The sequence below is a fragment of the Cornus florida genome, unplaced genomic scaffold, assembly GCF_030987335.1.
Source record: "Cornus florida cultivar Cherokee Brave unplaced genomic scaffold, ASM3098733v1 CherokeeBrave_3.0.0_Hap2_Chr10, whole genome shotgun sequence".
NCBI classification, from domain to species: domain Eukaryota; kingdom Viridiplantae; phylum Streptophyta; class Magnoliopsida; order Cornales; family Cornaceae; genus Cornus; species Cornus florida.
In genome coordinates, this window is record NW_026775580.1 from 42,714,455 (window position 1) to 42,737,489 (window position 23,035).

A 23,035-nucleotide genomic window follows, 5' to 3' on the forward strand; every position below is an offset into this window, starting at 1 on the left:
AAGTTCTTCAAAGCGGATTCTTTTGGCTTACCTTGTTTCGGGATGCATACAATTTTTGCAAATCATATGAACGATGTCAAAAACTTGGATCCATGTCCCGAAGAGACATGATGCCCCTTACCAACATTTTAATTGTTGAAATTTTTGATGTGTGGGGGATTGACTTCATGGAACCATTTCCATCTTCTTATGGCTATGAGTACATCCTTGTAGCGGTGGATTATGTGTCTAAATGGGTTGAAGCCGAGGCTACCAAAACCGATGATCATAAAGTCGTGGTCCATTTCATTCAGTCTCACATCTTTAGTCGTTTTGGTACGCCCCGAGCAATCATTAGTGATGGTGGATCTCATTTCCAAAATCGTTATCCAAAATCCGTCCTTGCTAAGTATTCCGTCATTCATAAGGTTGCTACACCTTACCACCCTCAAACGAGTGGTCAAGTAGAGATTTCTAACCGGGAGATTAAGCACATTTTGGAAAAAACGGTTAGACCGGACCGCAAAGATTGGTCATTAAGGCTTAACGATGCGCTTTGGGCTTACCGGACAGCTTATAAGACACCCATTGGCATATCACCATATCGACTTGTCTTTGGCAAAGCATGTCATCTCCCGGTAGAATTAGAGCACCGTGCTTATTGGGCCATAAAAAGGTTCAATTTTGATCTCAAACAAGCCGGCTCTAATCGTGCATTGCAATTAAATGAACTTGAGGAATTGCGTAATGACGCGTATGAAAGCGCAAAAATTTACAAGGCAAAGACTAAAGCTTTTCATGACAAACACATCGTCAAGAAGTCTTTTTCCCCGGGACAAAAGGTCTGGCTTTTCAATTCCCGCTTGAAACTCTTTCCCGGTAAACTCCGGTCAAGATGGGATGGTCCATACATTGTCACTACCGTCTTTCCTTATGGAGCAATCGAACTTCATGATCCTGCAAGTGGATCACTCTTCAAGGTAAATGGCCAACGGCTTAAGCCTTGCATTGACGGCACAATCCTAACCCGAAAAGTTGAGGAAGCCCTCTTGACGGATCCAATTTATGAGGATTAGTGCCTGCTCTAGCTTTGTCTAGCTATCGACATTAAATTTAGCAACTCAAGGGAAGCAATTCTTTCAATTTCCAAGCTTCCTTCTCTTTGAAATTGCTCGTGCCTTGCAAATTTTCTGGGAAACGGTGTAGAAATGCCAAAATTTAACTTTCTCTGGAACTATCTTAAGTTGTGTTCCACATTTTTAGACTGGCTTCTTAGACCTTCTCAACTCTTGTTTTTATTCCCGGAAGTTTTTGGCTCTATCAGGCAATTTTCTCGGACTTTCGACATGGCTCTTACATGCATAGCCTCTCATCTTCGATGCATTGTTGGATCATGGTTTCTCAAAATCATCCATGCGTTGGAAAGGTGCTACATTTTGAAATTTTTTCCAAATTGTCCATGCATTAGAAAGAAGTTGAAAAGTTTTCAAAATTTTCCATCCATGCATTACATTGGAATGAATTTGAAAAAAAAAAAAAAAAAAAAAAAAAAAAAAAAATTCAGAAATTTAATTCATGCATTGTGTGATATTGCAAAGGTTTAAAATTTTTCCTACATTCATCCATGCATTTGAAGAGACCAAATTCCATCCATGCATTTGAGATGAAGTGCAAAGTTTAAATATTTTCCTATGCATTGGCTTGCAATTTTTCTTCCATCCTTAAAAAAATAATAAATAAAAAATAAAAAGAATATAAAAATAAAAAATAAAAAAAAGGAAAAAAAAAATAATAAAAAACAAGAGCTCATTCATCCATGAATGCATGCATGCATTGCATTCATGCATCATCACCTATGTAGTCAACTTCCTTCATGCAATTTGAGTTCATGCATTCTTTCATCCATTCAATCTGCTAGAAAACCTCATGCAAGCTTTTAAGTTTCAAATTTTGCAGCCTTTGCCTTCATGTTTCATGCAGCCATGCATTCAATTTGCATTCATTCATCCATGCCTTCTAGTTCGAGTGCTAGCTGCTTTGCCTCCAATATTGCATGTTCCCATGTTGAAATTATCAACAATCCATGCATTCCTTCATGCATTCATCCATGCATTCAGCCATGAAAATTTCATCCAACCTTTCAGCCCCAAGCACCCTCTGCCTCAATTTTGAGCAATCTCAGCTCCCTTTAGAGTGCCCGTTGATGCCCTTCAAATTCAGCCCTTCATGTGCAGCTACTGTCTCCATTTCGAGCACTTGAATTCCAATTTCGAGTGCTCGAACCTCCATCCCAAACATCCCAAGCACTCTACCTCACATTCGAGCACTTGAAGGCCAATCCAGAGTGCTCAAAACTTCTACAAAAACAATTCCGAGGCTCTGCTTGTTTTTGGAGCACTCGAAGCTAAATTTAGAGTGCTCGAACTCACCTTATCTATCTCATCAACCCACTTCCAGCTTCATCTTCCTCTCTCTCTTAAACCACACCACCCCAACATTCCAAACCCACAACCCAACACCACCATGCTCGGGCACCACTCCTGCACAGCACCATGCAATCTCCACCCTCTCGGCAGTTCCAATAATTAACCAAAAACCCACAACCAACTCCATGACCTGCATGCCCAATGTTCAACCAAGCACCCTTCCAACCTCTCGGTTCCCATCAAGCATGCATGCTAACCCCACCCCCACCATCCAACCCTCCCTCTCTCGGCATGCATTCCTTTCCCATCACACCCATCCTCCCAAGTTGTAGGTGACATGCATGACACCAGCCACCTCATATCCTACCCCCAACCATCAACCTCTACTCCTCTCGGCAACTTGAGACATGCCACTTCAAACCAAACAACCCACACCTCCTCACGACCAAACCACCACCACCTCTTCAAGCCGAGCACCACCCTCCAACTCATGCTCACCCCAACCCAAACCAACAACCTTCCCAATCTCGGCTTCTCTCTCTTCAGCTTCAACCCTACCACGCATGAACCACCTTAAACCATCCTCCACGATCACACCTACTGCAACACACAACCTCACCTCGCAGCCACCATGCAGACCTGCATGCATGCATGCAACCCCCATGCATGCATGCACAACCATCTTCTTCCTTCTCTCACCACACCACCAATCTTCCCTCTCCTCCACAAACCCAACCCTTCCCTCTTCCTCTCTCTCTCAACCCCAGCAACCAAGCATGTAAGCCATGCATGCTCCATCAACCCTCACTATTCACCCTCCACCCTCGGCACCAACCAAACCAGCCTCTCTCTCCATCAAACCATCACCCTCGCCATCAGCATCCCACATATGGTGGCTCACATCCCACACATCTACCTCACACACACATCTCACACACCATGTTTTCACCACCCTCACCTTGCACACCACCTCACTCACTGCCAAGACTTCGAGCACACGAAGTCCTATTTCGAGTGCTGAAGTGTGGAGCACAATGCACCATCCTCAGCTCAGCCCACTGCCCCAATTTCGAGCACTCGAAAACACCCTTCGAGTGCTCGAACCAAGCTTCCCTCTCTCTTTTAAAATCACACAACCTCTCTCTCTCGAACCAAGCCTCCCTCCTCTCTTTTAAACCCCGAACCCACACTCCACTTCCCTTCCCACTCTCGGTCACATTCAAAACCAACCAACCTCACATATCTCTTCTCGGCATTCACCAAGCCACCCACACAACCCTCTCAACCAAACCACCTCAACCATCCCTCTCAACCTCCTTCAAAATCACCCCCACCTCACAACCAACAACCCAATCTCATAACCCCTCACCTCTCGGCCTCCCTCTTCATCTCTTTCTCTAACCCCTCACCTTCGGCCACACACCACATACAACCTTCTCTCACTTCCACACCACCTTCCCAGTTTTCACTCTAATGCATGCATGCATTCAATCCATGTGCCTCCATTCTTAATCTTCTTCTCAAGGTATGTGAGCTTCATATTCTTCTCAATTCCTTGTCTTTATTTCCTTTATAAGGAGGATGGGAATGTATTGTGGAGGTTGTGTTGAATGTGGTTGATGATTGCTCTATGCTAGAGCTTGGTTTGGTTGTCAAAATTTTTGGTTTTCTTCATCCCTCCCACTCATCTTCACATTCTCCCTTTTGTGGTGCACGCCAGGTGCTCGCTGAAAGTCCTTAACCAAGTCCACCTCTCTAAATGTCTCGTGCCGGTCCTTCTCGCCCTCCTAGACCCTCTGCGGGTGCCTGTGCTGTCAATCGTGAGCGACCACGTGATCTATGGGATCGCAAACAACTCAACTACGAGCTTTCTTTTCCGCTCACGGATGCCTTTGACATTCTACCCACTACTTCGTGGGCTATAGCCGAATTGACTAACCGGCGTCTGCAGCACATTTGCGCACCCCTTGCCACGGTTGCCTACCGCCGCGTAGTGCACCTCTTCTATCAGAATCTCCAATGCCCTGAAGAGCCACCCATTTCTCTCACTACATCCATTGATGGCACCACCTATGCTTTCACTGTGACTGACATCATTCAGGTTTCTGGTTGTCCCATTGAGTGCCCCGATGACATTGTCAATCGTGAGAATCTCCCTTTATATGAGGAGCCAGATACATTAACTGTGGAGCAGATTGTCGCTGCCATTTGCACTGTTGACGATCCTACTAGGCCCCGGTCTTTTATCCGCAAAACCAATCTTCCGGAACGCCTCTGGTTCATTGACACTGTCTTCAAGCACAATGTCTGCCCTTTGGTGCATAGCACCAAGCGTCGGGGCCTCCTTTTGCAAGCCTTATATGCCATGGACCAAGGCCAATGGTTCTCCATCCCAAAGCTCATTTGGACCACATTTATGAAGTTTTGGCATGACGCTCATAATGCACGAGTTCCGCGAGTTGAAAATCAGAAATTGCCTTTGCCGTTTTTCATCACTCGGCTCCTTCAGCACAAGGGTTTCGTTGTTCCTCCCCATGAACCAAAAGGCGAAAAGATTAAAATTTTTACCAAGCGCTGGTGGATCAATGTTCTTAGCCATTCTAGTACCCCTCAGCCTGCTGCCCCCCTGTTCATCCAAGCTCCACATCCTCCTCCTTCTGAGGATGCTTCCACCGCAGCAGCCGCTGCAAGGGTAGAGCCTCCGGTCGACTCTCACCAGGACCAGGCTTTCATCCGGGCTAGCATTGCCGGTATTTATGAGCGACTAGATCATTTTGAGAATTCTTTGTCCGCGTACACTCGGACTCTATGTGAGACTTCTTCACGTGCTGAAGAAGATCGTCGTCTTGCTGCTGAAGACCATCGTGTCGCAGCTGAGGACCGTCGTTTGGCTTCCCCTGAACGGCGTAAGACTCAATCTCTCCTCCATTCCATCCTCGCCCATTTACCCTCTGGACCGTAGCTTGTTGCGAGTGTTGAACTTATCTTATTGTTTCATATGTACCTATTTCTCTTGTATCTTTTGTTTTCCTTTTGAACTGTAAGAATTTGCTATGTATAGGTTGCTCTAGTAGACATGATCCCTAAACAGCTCTTTTTGTAATCATGTAAACTCTTTTTGAAATGCAAATTCTTTCTGTTCTGTTAACTTTCGGTACATTCTTTTTCTGTATTTATGCTTATGCTATTAATGCTGTTTGTGGTTGTTTCTTTTTGTTCTTCATGATGCTCTCCAGGTTGCGCAGTCCAATTCAAGTTTGGGGGTTTGTGTATCACCATACCGTTTCCTCCCCCTGGGTATTGTTGTTCCTTTTTATACTCTTTGTTATTTTTGTCTCTAACTTACATCCATGTCCCACATTGAGGACACTGTGTAGTTTAAGTTTGGGGGTGCATCAAAGCATTCTTGGCATAGTTTTGGTATCATATTTTTGTAAAGCAATGATAGTGTAACTTGGAACTTGTCGGAGACAAAGCATATATTTAATACCTTGTGTATAGAAGCAATTGAGAAATTTTTGAAAATAAAGAAATTTGAATTTGAAGTGATCATGCAAATACAATGTAGTCTGTATAAATGTCTCAATTAGATTCTTGCTGGATTTACACTCTTATAAGCTTCACAATGCACAGATGCACATTGGAAACTTAACTGTGAGGCATGCAACTTGATTGACCTTGACCTTGGCCTAGTTAATCTGATTTGATGAACCTGATAGATGGATACCTTTGGCAAGGTTATAAAATAATAATAATAATAATAATAATAATAAAATAAATTTGAAAAGATGACCAGTTGACGTTCGTAGCCTTTCCAACTCGAGCTATTAAGCCCTAGGAGTGTCTCTACACTTAGCACCCTAAAGCCATCTGGTTTGGGAGTTGTTGGCCTAACGCTTGCTACAAGGGTTGGTTAGAAAGCTTAAGGGACTTAAACATTGCACGGTCATTCAAAAAAATAAACTAGTAATAAACATGGTTCGTTGGAGTTCGTAGCCTTTCCAACTTGAGCTATTAAGCCCTATGGAGTGTCTCTACACTTAGCACCCTAAAGCCATCTGGTTTGGGAGTTGTTGGCCTAACACTTGCTACATAAGTTGGTTAGAAAGCTTAAGGGACTTCAGCATTGCACAACCATTCTATGTTTCGCTTATGAGTTGCAATAAATTGTCAACAAGCAACAAAAGTTGTCTTGTAAATAAAATCATGCCTTAGGGACCTCATTTAAAGGGGAATTCAATGATTTGAAAACTTGTGCTTTGGAATTGGAAAAGAAAGTAAAAGCCGCATGTTGAGAATCCAATTCACTTTCACTGGAGTTTGAGTTATTTCCATTTAAGAGATGACAATTGAATTATTTATATGGACTATGATGTTGATGCATGCATGTTGAAATGGTTTTTCCCAATTTTTGTATCAATGCTTCATATATGCAAGGTAGTCTTCCCAATGATCCCGTCTCCTGCTCTTTATCTGTTTCAAGTTGTATTTGAGCTATGTTTATGTTTATTTTTGCCATGGTGAATATTTTTGTAATAGCATTCCCGTATTTTCATTCCATTGAGCTTTGCATTTTGGTTTTGCTAAGGGACTAGCAAAATGTAAGTTTGGGGTGTGATAAGCGCTGAATACTGTATATTCAGGCGCCCTAAATTATATTAACAAAGTCCATTAATTGATTATTTTATGTAGATTAACTCCATTTGCAAGTTTTTGTGCATTTTTAGGTTAAAGTGCAAAAAGGAAGCAAAAATGATGCCTTGTGGAATTATGAACAAAAAGGGTGCCAATTCTGAATTTCTGGCAGCGGTAGAACCTGACTTTTGTCGCCATTTTTGACCTAGAAAACTCAAGAACTGGACTTCCATGATAACATGAAAGATTTATAGCTCTGAATCAGCTTTCCAAATCTTCAAGCGGTTCATCATTCGGAGTTCGCAACAGAGAGTTATGATCTTCTTAACAGAGGTGCGCAGAACTGCCTGGCAGCACTGAAGTACTGCCTTTCTCCCCATTTTCGACCAACCAGACTTGAGAATTGGGTCTTCATCAAAACATGAAGTTTTTGAAGCACTGAATCAGCTCTCTAAATCTTCAAACAGATTATCATTCGGAGTTTGGGGCCCAAATTTATAGCAGTTTTACCAAAGTTGGTCAGTGCTGAGCAAGAAGAGCATGTTGCACATTGCACTAATTTAGAGTGCTCGAAAATCAGCCAGATTGCAGCTCGGAAATGAACCCCTCTTCAGCCCACTTGTGCATTGGTTTCCACATTTCCACCCTCCTTCTTTATGGAGTGGTTGGGAATGTCTTTGGAGGAGAGAGAGAGCTTAGTTGATAGCTATAAGGCAACTAAGGGCCACATGCATCCTATCCTTGAATTCTACAAGATTAGAGGAGAGAGAAGAGAGCAAGAAAGAGAGTTCTTCAAGCTTGAAGAAGGGAGCACGAAAATGGAGGAGGTCTTCAAGCTTCTTCTTCATTCTAAGGCTCCGATGGGTAACTAACTCTTCTTCTAGGGAGGTGATGAAGTCCCTCCCTTGTAAGCATGTTCTAGTGTAGATTTTATTTTGGGATTTCAATGTATAACCTATGGTCTTTTCATGGTCTAGAACATTTTGCTTCTTGTAATGGATCTTCATGTATTTTAATGATTATTGTTGAATTAATTATCTATCTTAGATGGTTTATTCTTTTAATCATAGTGCTTGCACTCTCATGGTGACAATGGTAGTGAGATCATGGAATAGTTTTAATGGCATGAAGTTGGAGAACTTTGATAGTCCATTGCTTAGGTTCCCCCTTTGATGGTCTATTCTTGATTCCTAACTTTATGTGCTTTTATCATTCAATTAAGGGCTTGATAATCTTTGGCTTAGGGAGCATGTTGAAGACTACACCCCAGTTTAGGTAGTTTAAGCATGTATTTCTTTGATGGATTATTCTTGTTTTTGATTCAATGAACCTCTTGAGGATATTATAGCAACCAAGGGTTGTTATGTATCATGACCATCGTTTATGTTGATTTCCTGAATTTAAATTTAGCCTAGCATGTGTATAGGGATGGAGACGGATTCACTTCCTTAGTTTTTCTTACTCGTATCTTATCTCGCTTCAATTATTGCAAGTTTCTATTTCATGCACTTCACATATTCAATTTAGTGACAAACAAACAACTCCTTATTTCCCCTTCATCATTCTAAGAACGATTCTAGACATTTAGGTTGCCTTAGACTAGCGCAGTCCCAGTGGTTCGACTTACCCGACCAATAGCCCTATTTTACAATGATTCGTGCTATTGCGAAGGTTGATGTATGATTGACCAACCGATCAATTTTTGGCGCCGTTGCCGGGGATTTGCATACGGTTTAGCAACCAAAGTTTAGGGTTAATTTTAGTTTGATTGTTAATATTGTGTCTTGTGAATATTCCTTGTGTGTTTTGATCATCTTCGTGTTGTAAGATTCTAGGGACTCGAAGCTCGCCGTGGAATTGCTAGCAAATTGTAAGTCTAGAAAACCCCAGGTAAGTCTTGTGACTTCTAGTTTCGAATTGTGGATACAGTACCTGTGTTAATTTTAGAAGTAGTTAATTTAGTTGTGAAGCCTTTGTAGATGCTATTATCTTGTTTAATTTCGTGTACAAGCATCGGTCCTTGTCATGGCCATTTATTTTCTGTCTTGATAATTGAGGAGAAAGGGAACATCGTATGTGGAGTATTGATGATGAATTGTGTTGTTGAATATATGCTTTGTTGTTGATGTTTGGCCATAGGTCACTCTCTCTACCCACACTTGACTCGCCTATTGATATAAATTCACTTGAAATAACTCTTAGACGGAACCTTAGGGAACCCACTCTTACAAGGGATCTTGAAACTGAATTCAATACAATGGGGGATAACGTAGGAAATTCGGGGAATGAAAGGGCTGAAATTCCTAATGTAGAACCAATGACTCTTTGAGATCATTTCATTCCTACCACCTATGCTTCTCCTTCTTGCATAGTAATGCCAAACATAGATGCAGCTCAATATGAGATCAAATCAAGCACCATCCAAATGCTTCCATCATTTCATGGCTTTGATAATGAAGATCCATATAAGCATCTTGATGAGTTCCTTGAAATCTGTTCGACCATCCGGTTGAGAGGTTTTCCGGATAATGCACTTCATCTCCATCTTTTCCCATTCTCCCTAAAGGATAGGGCAAAATATTGGTTGAACTCCCTCGCTCCCAATTCCATTACTTCTTGGGCTCAATTGCAACAAGAATTCCTTAAGAAGTATTATCCGGTGAGTAAAACCAACCAAATGAGGCGTTCCATTCTAAGTTTTTCTCAAGTTGATGGAGAACAACTCCATGAGACTTGGGAAAGGCTACAAGATCTTCTTCGAAAATGTCCTCATCATTTGATCCCAAAATGGCAATTAGTGCAAGCTTTCTATGCCGGCTTGACCGAAACCCATAGATTCATGGTTGATTCTTCTTGTGGTGGGATGTTCATGTCCAAGAATGCGGATGAGGCTTGGACCCTACTTGAGAATTTAAGCAAAAATTCACTTCAACATAATTCTCGTAGGGCTCCGACCGCAACCATTGCAAAGAACACCAACCCTTGTCAACCAAAATCAATAAGGGAGGAATCATCTCAAGTGGATGCCATCGCTCATAAATTCTACCAATTGATGGCACCACATCTTCCTCCTTCATTGTCTCAAAATTCGGCAAGTTCAGTTTGTGCTTCATGTACTAGTCCATTCCATCTCTCGGAAGATTGCCCCACACCAGATCAATTTCCCAATCCCAACCAAGAGCAAGCTAATGCCATGTTCTCGCGGCCCGGGAATAATCCATATTCCAACACCTACAATCTGGGTTGGCGAGATCATCCGAATTTCTCGTGGCGGCAACAAGCCCCACAAAATTTCCAATTCCAAAACCAAGGGCGGCAAAATCAGCCCTCTTCTCAATATCAAGGTAGACCTTTCCAAGCCTCTTCAAGCTACCGTCCTCCTTACAATCCAAATGTCTCCAATCAACCTCCTGTGTAACCAACTGATGAGATAGTAGCTGCAAACAAGCAAATGATGGAATCATTAAATAAGCAAATAATAGATGCCAACAAGTACCTCTTGACATCCTTGCAGCCTACTCTCCAAATGGTTCACTCTCATACTCAATCCATAGCTAATCTCGAAACTCAAGTGGGCCAAATAGCTAACTTGGTGAATCAATTGCTTCAAAAGGACAAGGGCAAGCTTCCCTCTCAACCTTTTGAAAATCCTAGAGGAATGCATGTAATTGATGACACCCCTCCACCGAGTGGGCCGACTCATGAACAAGTTCAAGCTATCACCACCCTTCGGAGTGGTAGAGTGGTTGACAACAAGGTTTATGGAGACACAAGTGAGAAAAACCCTCCTTTGAAAAATCCAAATCCAAGCTCTTCAAATCCAAAGTCTTGTCCAAATACCATTCACGGAAATCCCACACATGTCACCCCAAATGTGGAAACTACTTATAAGCCAAGAGCTCCGTTTCCTCAACGTCTTCAAGAGTCGACACATTTTGGGAACAAGAATTGTAAAATTCAAGACATGTGGGAAGTTTTCAAGCAAGTGAAGATTAACTTGCCCCTCTTGGATGCTATCAAGCAAATCCCTCCCTATGCAAAATTTCTTAAAGATTTGTGCACTCAAAAGCACACTTCTAAAAATCATTTGCCAAAAAAAGTGAGGTTGACTGAAAATGTTAGTGCTATCATTCAGCACAGCACTCCTCCGAAGTATAAGGATCCGGGTGCCCCCACAATCTCTTGCGTCATTGGTGACAGCAAAATCGAGAGGGCCCTCCTTGACTTAGGAGCTAGTGTGAATTTAATTCCATATTCAGTCTACCAACAACTTGGTTTGGGAGATCTTAAGCCGACTTCCGTGGTTTTACAACTTGCCGATAGATCGGTCAAGCATCCACGAGGTTTTCTCGAGGACGTTATCATCAAAGTGGATAAATTTTACTTCCCGGTAGATTTTGTGGTTCTTGATACGGAACCGGTCCATGACCCAAAAAAGCACATTCCCGTGATCCTTGGTAAGCCATTTTTAGCCACTGCTAATGCATCAATTAATTGCCGAACCGGGGTGATGGACATTGCTTTTCGAAACATGCAAGTTAAACTCCATATCTTTCATGCAACTCAACATCCCTCCAATGAGGATGATTGTTTTCGTGTGGATGTCATTGATAAAGTGGTCGAAGAATCTCTCCCGTTCATTCTAAGCAAAGATCCTCTTGAAACTTGCATGTCCCATTTTGACTTCTCAAACTTTGATGTTGATCAAGCCATTCAAGAAGTTAATTCCTTGCTTGATATTAATGCTATCATGGATGTACCTCCTTGGAAAATTCCAAAAGAACCACTTCCCCAACTTTCCACCACTCCTCCGGTCCCATCATTGTTATCTCCGCCACAACTTGAGCTTAAACCGCTCCCGGCCCATCTCAAGTATGTGTTCCTTGGTCCAAAGCAAACCCTTCCGATCATTATTGCCTCGGACCTTCAAAAAGACCAAGAGACCAACCTTTTAGCGGTACTCCAAGAGCATAAAGAAGCTATTGGTTGGACAGTGGCAGATTTGAAAGCAATTGACCCCCCCATTTGTACGCATCGCATTCATATGGAGGATGACGCAAAGCCTACTAGAGAGGTCCAACGCCGATTAAATCCAAATATGAAGGAAGTGGTCATGAAAGAGGTGATCAAATTGCTAGATGCGGGAATCATCTATCCTATCTCTGATAGCAAGTGGGTGAGCCCCACACAAGTTGTCCCCAAGAAATCCGGTCTCACCGTTGTTGAAAATTCAGCGGGTGACCTCGTGCCACAACGAACCACCACCGGGTGGCGTGTGTGCATTGACTATCGGAAACTTAATTCATCTACTAGGAAGGATCATTTCCCACTCCCATTTATTGATCAAATCCTAGAAAGGTTAGCCGGCCAAAGCTTCTATTGTTTTCTTGATGGTTATTCCGGCTATAACCAAGTGGCAATCGCCCCCCAAGATCAAGAGAAAACAACATTCACATGTCCCTTTGGTACTTTTGCCTATCGACGCATGCCTTTTGGTCTATGCAATGCACCGGCAACGTTCCAAAGGTGCATGATGTCCATATTCTCTGATATGGTTGAAAAGTTCTTGGAAGTTTTCATGGACGATTTTTCCGTATTTGGCTCCTCCTTTGACTTGTGTCTCAAAAATTTATCTCTTGTGCTCCAAAGATGCAAAGAGACGAATCTCATTCTAAGTTGGGACAAAAGCCACTTCATCGTCCAAGAAGGCATTGTTTTAGGACATGTCATTTCTAAGCGGGGAATCGAGGTAGACAAGGCAAAAGTTGAGTTAATCTCTAATCTTCCTCCTCCGAATTCCGTCCGTCAAATCCGTTCTTTTCTTGGCCATGCCGAATTCTATCGTCGCTTCATCAAAGATTTTAGCAAAATCTCACGGCCCTTGTGTAATCTCTTGGCCAAGGATGTTCCGTTCAATTTTGATGACGCTTGCATGGAAGCTTTCATCAAACTTCGCACTCTCCTCTCATCCGCCCCAATCATGAAACCCCCTAATTGGTCTCTTCCCTTTGAGATCATGTGTGATGCATCCGACTATGCATTAGGGGCGGTTTTGGGCCAACGTGTGGATAAACTTCCGCATGTCATTTATTATGCTAGCAAAACTCTCTGCGATGCCCAATTGAACTACACCACCACTGAAAAAGAATTGCTAGCTGTGGTGTACGCCTTGGATAAATTTCGCTCTTATCTTCTTGGCTCCAAGGTCATCGTCTTTTCAGATCATGCCGCTCTTAGGCATTTGTTAGCGAAAAAAGAGACAAAACCCCGTTTAATTCGATGGATCCTCTTACTTCAAGAGTTTGACATTGACATCCGGGACAAAAAAGGGACCGACAATGTTGTCGCCGATCATCTCTCTCGCTTACCTATTGAGAAATCTTCAGAATTCGCAGCCATCCGTGATTCCTTTCCGGATGAGCAACTTCTTCAAGTTTCACATTCTACTCTTCCATGGTTTGCGGATATTGTCAATTATCTTGCGGTTGGCAAAATTCCAGCCCATTGGTCCAAACAAGAGAGGGACCGATTTTTCTCCCAAGTCAAGCATTTCTTTTGGGAAGATCCGGAACTATTCAAGTATTGCCCGGACCAAATCATCCGGCGATGCATTCCTGAAACCGAGGCCACAAGCATTCTAAATTTTTGCCATACTCTTGCTTGTGGAGGCCATTTTAGTGCCAAAAAGACCACTAACAAAGTTCTTCATAGCGGATTCTTTTGGCCTACCTTGTTTCGGGATGCATACAATTTTTGCAAATCATGTGAACGATGTCAAAAACTTGGATCCATGTCCCGAAGAGACATGATGCCCCTTACCAACATTTTAATTGTTGAAATTTTTGATGTGTGGGGGATTGACTTCATGGAACCATTTCCATCTTCTTATGGCTATGAGTACATCCTTGTAGCGGTGGATTATGTGTCTAAATGGGTTGAAGCCGAGCCTACCAAAACCGATGATCATAAAGTCGTGGTCCATTTCATTCAGTCTCACATCTTTAGTCGTTTTGGTACGCCCCGAGCAATCATTAGTGATGGTGGATCTCATTTCCGAAATCGTTATCTAAAATCCGTCCTTGCTAAGTATTCCGTCATTCATAAGGTTGCTACACCTTACCACCCTCAAACGAGTGGTCAAGTAGAGATTTCTAACCGGGAGATTAAGCACATTTTGGAAAAAACGGTTAGACCGGACCGCAAAGATTGGTCATTAAGGCTAAACGATGCGCTTTGGGCTTACCGGACAGCTTATAAGACACCCATTGGCATATCACCATATTGACTTGTCTTTGGCAAAGCATGTCATCTCCCGGTAGAATTAGAGCACCGTGCTTATTGGGCCATAAAAAGGTTTAATTTTGATCTCAAACAAGCCGGCTCTAATCATGCGTTGCAATTAAATGAACTTGAGGAATTGCGTAATACCGCGTATGAAAGCGCAAAAATTTACAAGGCAAAGACTAAAGCTTTACATGACAAACACATCGTCAAGAAGTCTTTTGCCCCGGGACAAAAGGTCTGGCTTTTCAATTCCCGCTTGAAACTCTTTCCCGGTAAACTCCGGTCAAGATGGGATGGTCCATACATTGTCACTACCGTCTTTCCTTATGGAGCAATCGAACTTCATGATCCTGCAAGTGGATCACTCTTCAAGGTAAATGGCCAACGGCTTAAGCCTTGCATTGACGGCACAATCCTAACCCGAAAAGTTAAGGAAGTCCTCTTAACGGATCCAATTTATGAGGATTAGTGCCTGCTCTAGCTTTGTCTAGCTATCGACATTAAATTTAGCAACTCAAGGGAAGCAATTCTTTCAATTTCCAAGCTTCCTTCTCTTTGAAATTGCTCGTGCCTTGCAAATTTTCTGGGAAACGGTGTAGAAATGCCAAAATTTAACTTTCTCTGGAACTATCTTAAGTTGTGTTCCACATTTTTAGACTGGCTTCTTAGACCTTCTCAACTCTTGTTTTTATTCCCGGAAGTTTTTGGCTCTATCAGGCAATTTTCTCGGACTTTCGACATGGCTCTTACATGCATAGCCTCTCATCTTCAATGCATTGTTGGATCATGGTTTCTCAAAATCATCCATGCGTTGGAAAGGTGCTACATTTTGAAATTTTTTCCAAATTGTCCATGCATTAGAAAGAAGTTGAAAAGTTTTCAAAATTTTCCATCCATGCATTACATTGGAATGAATTTGAAAAAAAAAAAAAAAAAAAAAAAAAAAATTCAGAAATTTAATTCATGCATTGTGTGATATTGCAAAGGTTTAAAATTTTTCCTACATTCATCCATGCATTTGAAGAGACCAAATTCCATCCATGCATTTGAGATGAAGTGCAAAGTTTAAATATTTTCCTATGCATTGGCTTGCAATTTTTCTTCCATCCTTAAAAAAATAATAAATAAAAAATAAAAAGAATATAAAAATAAAAAATAAAAAAAGGAAAAAAAAAATAATAAAAAACAAGAGCTCATTCATCCATGAATGCATGCATGCATTGCATTCATGCATCATCACCTATGTAGTCAACTTCCTTCATGCAATTTGAGTTCATGCATTCTTTCATCCATTCAATCTGCTAGAAAACCTCATGCAAGCTTTTAAGTTTCAAATTTTGCAGCCTTTGCCTTCATGTTTCATGCAGCCATGCATTCAATTTGCATTCATTCATCCATGCCTTCTAGTTCGAGTGCTAGCTGTTTTGCCTCCAATATTGCATGTTCCCATGTTGAAATTATCAACAATCCATGCATTCCTTCATGCATTCATCCATGCATTCAGCCATGAAAATTTCATCCAACCTTTCAGCCTCAAGCACCCTCTGCCTCAATTTTGAGCAATCTCAGCTCCCTTTAGAGTGCCCGTTGATGCCCTTCAAATTCAGCCCTTCATGTGCAGCTACTGTCTCCATTTCGAGCACTTGAATTCCAATTTCGAGTGCTCGAACCTCCATCCCAAACATCCCAAGCACTCTGCCTCACATTCGAGCACTTGAAGGCCAATCCAGAGTGCTCAAAACTTCTACAAAAACAATTCCGAGGCTCTGCTTGTTTTTGGAGCACTCGAAGCTAAATTTAGAGTGCTCGAACTCACCTTATCTATCTCATCAACCCACTTCCAGCTTCATCTTCCTCTCTCTCTTAAACCACACCACCCCAACATTCCAAACCCACAACCCAACACCACCATGCTCGGGCACCACTCCTGCACAGCACCATGCAATCTCCACCCTCTCGGCAGTTCCAATAATTAACCAAAAACCCACAACCAACTCCACGACCTGCATGCCCAATGTTCAACCAAGCACCCTTCCAACCTCTCGGTTCCCATCAAGCATGCATGCTAACCCCACCCCCACCATCCAACCCTCCCTCTCTCGGCATGCATTCCTTTCCCATCGCACCCATCCTCCCAAGTTGTAGGTGACATGCATGACACCAGCCACCTCATATCCTACCCCCAACCATCAACCTCTACTCCTCTCGGCAACTTGAGACATGCCACTTCAAACCAAACAACCCACACCTCCTCACGACCAAACCACCACCACCTCTTCAAGTCGAGCACCACCCTCCAACTCATGCTCACCCCAACCCAAACCAACAACCTTCCCAATCTCGGCTTCTCTCTCTTCAGCTTCAACCCTACCACGCATGAACCACCTTAAACCATCCTCCACGATCACACCTACTGCAACACACAACCTCACCTCGCAGCCACCATGCAGACCTGCATGCATGCATGCAACCCCCATGCATGCATGTACAACCATCTTCTTCCTTCTCTCACCACACCACCAATCTTCCCTCTCCTCCAAAAACCCAACCCTTCCCTCTTCCTCTCTCTCTCAACCCCAGCAACCAAGCATGTAAGCCATGCATGCTCCATCAACCCTCACTATTCATCCTCCACCCTCGGCACCAACCAAACCAGCCTCTCTCTCCATCAAACCATCACCCTCGCCATCAGTATCCCACATATGGTGGCTCACATCCCACACATCTACCTCACACACACATCTCACACACCATGTTTTCACCACCCTCACCTTGCACACCACCTCACTCACTGCCAAGACTTCGAGCACTCGAAGTCCCATTTTGAGTGCTCGAAGTGTGGAGCACAATGCACCATCCTCAGCTCAGCCCACTGCCCCAATTTCGAGCACTCGAAAACACCCTTCGAGTGCTCGAACCAAGCTTCCCTCTCTCTTTTAAAATCACACAACCTCTCTCTCTCGAACCAAGCCTCCCTCCTCTCTTTTAAACCCCGAACCCACACTCCACTTCCATTCCCACTCTCGGTCACATTCAAAACCAACCAACCTCACATCTCTCTTCTCGGCATTCACCAAGCCACCCACACAACCCTCTCAACCAAACCACCTCAACCATCCCTCTCAACCTCCTTCAAAATCACCCCCACCGCATAACCAACAACCCAATCTCATAACCCCTCACCTCTCGGCCTCTCTCTTCATCTCTCTCTCTAACCCCTCACCTTCGGCCACACACCACATACAACCTTCTCTCACTTCCACCCCACCTTCCCAGTTTTCACTCTAATGCATGCATGCATTCAATCCATGTGCCTCCATTCTTATTCTTCTTCTCAAGGTATGTGAGCTTCATATTCTTCTCAATTCCTTGTCTTTATTTCCTTTATAAGGAGGATGGGAATGCATTGTGGAGGTTGTGTTGAATGTGGTTGATGATTGCTCTATGCTAGAGCTTGGTTTGGTTGTCAAAATTTTTGGTTTTCTTCATCCCTCCCACTCATCTTCACATTCTCCCTTTTGTGGTGCACGCCAGCTACTCGCTGAAAGTCCTCAACCAAGTCCACCTCTCTAAATGTCTCGTGCCGGTCCTTCTCGCCCTCCTAGACCCTCTGCGGGTGCCCGTGCTGTCAATCGTGAGCGACCACGTGATCCTTGGGATCGCAAACAACTCAACTACGAGCTTTCTTTTCCGCTCACGGATGCCTTTGACATTCTACCCACTACTTCGTGGGCTATAGCCGAATTGACTAACCGGCGTCTGCAGCACATTTGCGCACCCCTTGCCACGGTTGCCTACCCCCGTGCAGTGCACCTCTTCTATCAGAATCTCCAATGCCCTGAAGAGCCACCCATTTCTCTCACTACATCCATTGATGGCACCACCTATGCTTTCACTGTGACTGACATCATTCAGGTTTCTAGTTGCCCCATTGAGTGCCCCGATGACATTGTCAATCGTGAGAATCTCCCTTTATATGAGGAGCCGGATACATTAACTGTGGAGCAGATTGTCGCTGCCATTTGCACTGTTGACGATCCTACTAGGCCCCGGTCTTTTATCCGCAAAACCAATCTTCCGGAACGCCTCTGGTTCATTGACACTGTCTTCAAGCACAATGTCTGCCCTTTGGTGCATAGCACCAAGCGTCGGGGCCTCCTTTTGCAAGCCTTATATGCCATGGACCAAGGCCAATGGTTCTCCATCCCAAAGCTCATTTGGACCACATTTATGAAGTTTTGGCATGACGCTCATAATGCACGGGTTCCGCGAGTTGAAAATCGGAAATTGCCTTTGCCGTTTTTCATCACTCGGCTCCTTCAGCACAAGGGTTTCGTTGTTCCTCCCCATGAACCAAAAGGCGAAAAGATTAAAATTTTTACCAAGCGCCGGTGGATCAATGTTCTTAGCCATTCTAGTACCCCTCAGCCTGCTGCCCCCCTGTTCATCCAAGCTCCACCTCCTCCTCCTCCTCCTTCTGAGGATGCTTCCACCGCAGCAGCCGCTGCAAGGGTAGAGCCTCCGGTCGACTCTCACCAGGACCAGGCTTTCATCCGGGCTAGCATTGCCGGTATTCATGAGCGACTAGATCATTTTGAGAATTCTTTGTCCGCGTACACTCGGACTCTATGTGAGACTTCTTCACGTGCTGAAGAAGATCGTCGTCTTGCTGCTGAAGACCGTCGTGTCGCAGCTGAGGACCGTCGTTTGGCTTCCCCTGAACGGCGTAAGACTCAATCTCTCCTCCATTCCATCCTCGCCCATTTACCCTCTGGACCGTAGCTTGTTGCGAGTGTTGGACCTTATCTTATTGTTTCATATGTACCTATTTCTCTTGTATCTTTTGTTTTCCTTTTGAACTGTAAGAATTTGCTATGTATAGGTTGCTCTAGTAGACATGATCCCTGTACAGCTCTTTTTGTAATCATGTAAACTCTTTTTGAAATGTAAATTCTTTCTGTTCTGTTAACTTTCAGTACATTCTTTTTCTGTATTTATGCTTGTGCTATTAATGCTGTTTGTGGTTGTTTCTTTTTGTTCTTCATGATGCTCTCCAGGTTGCGCAGTCCAATTCAAGTTTGGGGGTTTGTGTATCACCATACCGTTTCCTCCCCCTGGGTATTGTTGTTCCTTTTTATACTCTTTGTTATTTTTGTCTCTAACTTACATCCATGTCCCACATTGAGGACACTGTGTAGTTTAAGTTTAGGGGTGCATCAAAGCATTCTTGGCATAGTTTTGGTATCATATTTTTGTAAAGCAATGATAGTGTAACTTGGAACTTGTCGGAGACAAAGCATATGTTTAATACCTTGTGTATAGAAGCAATTGAGAAATTTTTGAAAATAAAGAAATTTGAATTTGAAGTGATCATGCAAATACAATGTAGTCTGTATAAATGTCTCAATTAGATTCTTGCTGGATTTACACTCTTATAAGCTTCACAATGCACAGATGCACATTGGAAACTTAACTGTGAGGCATGCAACTTGATTGACCTTGACCTTGGCCTAGTTAATCTGATTTGATGAACCTGATAGATGGATACCTTTGGCAAGGTTATAAAATAATAATAATAATAATAATAATAATAATAAAATAAATTTGAAAAGATGACCAGTTGACGTTCTTAGCCTTTCCAACTCGAGCTATTAAGCCCTAGGAGTGTCTCTACACTTAGCACCCTAAAGCCATCTGGTTTGGGAGTTGTTGGCCTAACGCTTGCTACAAGGGTTGGTTAGAAAGCTTAAGGGACTTAAACATTGCACGGTCATTCAAAAAAATAAACTAGTAATAAACATGGTTCGTTGGAGTTCGTAGCCTTTCCAACTTGAGCTATTAAGCCCTATGGAGTGTCTCTACACTTAGCACCCTAAAGCCATCTGGTTTGGGAGTTGTTGGCCTAACACTTGCTACATAAGTTGGTTAGAAAGCTTAAGGGACTTCAGCATTGCACAACCATTCTATGTTTCCCTTATGAGTTGCAATAAATTGTCAACAAGCAACAAAAGTTGTCTTGTAAATAAAATCATGCCTTAGGGACCTCATTTAAAGGGGAATTCAATGATTTGAAAACTTGTGCTTTGGAATTGGAAAAGAAAGTAAAAGCCGCATGTTGAGAATCCAATTCACTTTCACTGGAGTTTGAGTTATTTCCATTTAAGAGATGACAATTGAATTATTTATATGGACTATGATGTTGATGCATGCATGTTGAAATGGTTTTTCCCAATTTTTGTATCAATGCTTCATATATGCAAGGTAGTCTTCCCAATGATCCCGTCTCCAGCTCTTTATCTGTTTCAAGTTGTATTTGAGCTATGTTTATGTTTATTTTTGCCATGGTGAATATTTTTGTATAGCATTCCAGTATTTTCATTCCATTGAGCTTTGCATTTTGGTTTTGCTAAGGGACTAGCAAAATGTAAGTTTGGTGTGTGATAAGCGCTGAATACTGTATATTCAGGCGCCCTAAATTATATTAACAAAGTCCATTAATTGATTATTTTATGTAGATTAACTCCATTTGCAAGTTTTTGTGCATTTTTAGGTTAAAGTGCAAAAAGGAAGCAAAAATGATGCCTTGTGGAATTATGAACAAAAAGGGTGCCAATTCTGAATTTCTGGCAGCGGTAGAACCTGACTTTTGTCGCCATTTTTGACCTAGAAAAATCAAGAACTGGACTTCCATGATAACATGAAAGATTTATAGCTCTGAATCAGCTTTCCAAATCTTCAAGCGGTTCATCATTCGGAGTTCGCAACAGAGAGTTATGATCTTCTTAACAGAGGTGCGCAGAACTGCCTGGCAGCACTGAAGTACTGCCTTTCTCCCCATTTTCGACCAACCAGACTTGAGAATTGGGTCTTCATCAAAACATGAAATTTTTGAAGCACTGAATCAGCTCTCTAAATCTTCAAACAGATTATCATTCGGAGTTTGGGGCCCAAAGTTATAGCAGTTTTACCAAAGTTGGTCAGTGCTGAGCAAGAAGAGCATGTTGCACATTGCACTAATTTAGAGTGCTCGAGACCACTCTTCGAGTGCTCGAAAATCAGCCAGATTGTAGCTCGGAAATGAACCCCTCTTCAGCCCACTTGTGCATTGGTTTCCACATTTCCACCCTCCTTCTTTTATGGAGTGGTTGGGAATGTCTTTGGAGGAGAGAGAGAGCTTAGTTGATAGCTATAAGGCAACTAAGGGCCACATGCATCCTATCCTTGAATTCTACAAGATTAGAGGAGAGAGAAGAGAGCAAGAAAGAGAGTTCTTCAAGCTTGAAGAAGGGAGCACGAAAATGGAGGAGGTCTTCAAGCTTCTTCTTCATTCTAAGGCTCCGATGGGTAACTAACTCTTCTTCTAGGGAGGTGATGAAGTCCCTCCCTTGTAAGCATGTTCTAGTGTAGATTTTATTTTGGGATTTCAATGTATAACCTATGGTCTTTTCATGGTCTAGAACATTTTGCTTCTTGTAATGGATCTTCATGTATTTTAATGATTATTGTTGAATTAATTATCTATCTTAGATGGTTTATTCTTTTAATCATAGTGCTTGCACTCTCATGGTGACAATGGTAGTGAGATCATGGAATAGTTTTAATGGCATGAAGTTGGAGAACTTTGATAGTCCATTGCTTAGGTTCCCCCTTTGATGGTCTATTCTTGATTCCTAACTTTATGTGCTTTTATCATTCAATTAAGGGCTTGATAATCTTTGGCTTAGGGAGCATGTTGAAGACTACACCCTAGTTTAGGTAGTTTAAGCATGTATTTCTTTGATGGATTATTCTTGTTTTTGATTCAATGAACCTCTTGAGGATATTATAGCAACCAAGGGTTGTTATGTATCATGACCATCGTTTATGTTGATTTCCCGAATTTAAATTTAGCCTAGCATGTGTATAGGGATGGAGACGGATTCACTTCCTTAGTTTTTCTTACTCGTATCTTATCTTGCTTCAATTATTGCAAGTTTCTATTTCATGCACTTCACATATTCAATTTAGTGACAAACAAACAACTCCTTATTTCCCCTTCATCATTCTAAGAACGATTCTAGACATTTAGGTTACCTTAGACTAGCGCAGTCCCAGTGGTTCGACTTACCCGACCAATAGCTCTATTTTACAATGATTCATGCTATTGCGAAGGTTGATGTATGATTGACCAACCGATCAATTTTTGGCGCCGTTGCCGGGGATTTGCATACGGTTTAGCAACCAAAGTTTAGGGTTAATTTTAGTTTGATTGTTAATATTGTGTCTTGTGAATATTCCTTATGTGTTTTGATCATCTTCGTGTAGTAAGATTCTAGGGACTCGAAGCTCGCCGTGGAATTGCTAGCAAATTGTAAGTCTAGAAGACCCCAGGTAAGTCTCGTGACTTCTAGTTTCGAATTGTGGATACAGTACCTGTGTTAATTTTAGAAGTAGTTAATTTAGTTATGAAGCCCTTGTAGAGGCTATTATCTTGTTTAATTTCGTGTACAAGCATCGGTCCTTGTCGTGGCCATTTATTTTCTGTCTTGATAATTGAGGAGAAAGGGAACATCGTATGTGGAGTATTGATGATGAATTGTGTTGTTGAATATATGCTTTGTTGTTGATGTTTGGCCGTAGGTCACTCTCTCTACCCACACTTGACTCGCCTATTGATATAAATTCACTTGAAATAACTCTTAGACGGAACCTTAGGGAACCCACTCTTACAA

The 23,035-nt window shown here is 42.5% G+C and overlaps 1 pseudogene; it reads left to right on the forward strand.

Annotated features, from left to right (window-relative positions):
• LOC132277537 (uncharacterized) overlaps positions 1-23,035 on the forward strand; it is a 54,848-nt pseudogene that overhangs the window by 27,776 nt on the left and 4,037 nt on the right.